Here is a 1,989-nt window from a genome sequence, read left to right on the forward strand (position 1 = left end):
TTATTTATTTATTTATTTTGGTACCAGGAATCAAACTCAGGTCCTTGAGCTTGCCAGGCAGGCACTTATACCACTGAGCTATATCCCCGGCCCTTATTTTTTTATTTTTGAGACATAGTATTGCTAAATTCCCCCAGCCTGGGTTTGGAGTTTGTGATCCTCCTGCCTCAGCCTCCCCCAGTGCTGAGATTACAGGTGTGTGCCTCCATGGCTGGCTACAAAGCAAGGGATGATAACAATAGCAAGGGGTCGAACACATCAACAGGCCAACCTAACATGGTACTGGGCACAGGACCTGCTCAGTACACATGAGCTGTGATCATATACCTGTATGTCCCCCTCTAATTTCCCTATTCTATAAAAACAAAATTCCTCTCCCATATTTTCCTTGGCTTCCTTTCTGCAGTTAGTATTGGGGAGATATGCTCTCTGTCTACATGAGTCAGAGCCACTGAGCTTTCCAGAGGCTGGAGCAAGCTGGGTGAAGTGGTGCCAGCTAGTGTGGAAGCTGTGCAGGAGGGTCACAAGTTCAAGGTCAACCTAGACCACCTGGTGAGACTCTGTCTCAAAGTAAAGTAACAAGGGCTGGGGATGCAGCTCAGTGGTAGAGCACTTGCTCAGCATGCCTGGGGCCCTGGGTTCCACCCCCAGTACTGCAAATAAAATGCAATACAATAAAATTAAATAAATAAAAGAATGGTGCCTAGGCGAGGGAGAAAGCTCCCTCTACAGGGTCAAGACCTCCATGTTTCCTCTGGGGGTGATTTCCCTCACTTGATTTTTGTTTTGTTTTGTTTTTTTTGTTTTTGGGGTTTCTTTTTTGTCTTTTGGAAACAGGGTCTTGCCATGAAGTTCAGGCTGGCCTTGAGCTAACTTTGTAGCCCAGGCTGGTCTTGAACTCGCAACAATCCTCCTGCCTCAGCCTCCCCAGTGCTGGGATTACAGGCGTGTGCCACCACGCCCAGCTCCCTTGCTTGAAAATTTAGAAACCAGTTAAGGTGGACCTCAGATCAGTTAAAGTTTAACTGCTAGGCTGTTCCTGCATGTTTCTGTCTTGGTCGGGGAGTGTTTGTCTTCCTGTTCATTGGCCTCTCAGTCCACATGGGACAGTGGCTGGTTTCCTACTCCGGGAGAAGCGGGTGAGAGGTCGCCTCAAGGGGTGAGGCCGGGAAGGAGGAGGATGGGGGGGCGCCATCGGAGACGGCAGCCAAAGAACAGCTCTGGGTCAGACTCCCCGGCCATGGCATCTCTGACTCACCTGTCTTCGCTGGGGCTCTGGAAAACCGGAAGTCTGTTTGTCACTCACCCCGCACAGCCAACCAACTCTTCACGTCACCCTTCGACTTATCCCCTCATATTCCTCTCACTGGCACCACCCCCCACTTTTGAAACAGAGTCTCCCTATATATCCAGGCAGACCTTGAGCTCACTGAGCTCTTCCTGCCTCAGCCTCCTCAGTGCTGGAGTTACATGTGTGCGCCACCAGGCCCCGGCTTCCCTCTGCCCCCACCGCCTGCCTCTTCAGCTTCCTTTTCCAGGCAGTGCTTGGACGGCTACGCTGGCCCCTGAGGGTCTCACTGCCACCTCTGCCATCCGGGGTCCACAGTCTGTTCGGCAGCCAGGGCAGGGCACTGAAAGCAGGCAGAGCTGAGTGGGGAGCACGACGGCTGCTTCCCGTGTGCACAGGACACTGGGACTACCGAAGTCACTGCGGCAGGGTCCGGAAAGCAAAACACTGGAAACAACTCCAAGATCCATTTGTTCTTGTGGCTGCCGGGACAAACCACGCCAAACTTGGTATCTTAAACACAAATCAACTGTGTATGAGGACACACAGGGGTAATCCCAGCATTTGGGAGGCTGAGGCAGGAGGAGAGTTGTGAGTTTAAGGGCAGCCTGAGCTACATAGCGAGAGCCTATTAAAAAAAAAAGAAAGGGGCTGGGGATTTAGCTCAGCGGCAAAGCGCCTGCCTGGCAAGCGCAAGGTCG

Source organism: Chinchilla lanigera, unplaced genomic scaffold, assembly GCF_000276665.1.
Source record: "Chinchilla lanigera isolate Chin_1 unplaced genomic scaffold, ChiLan1.0 scaffold00012, whole genome shotgun sequence".
Taxonomy (NCBI): Eukaryota; Metazoa; Chordata; class Mammalia; order Rodentia; family Chinchillidae; genus Chinchilla; species Chinchilla lanigera.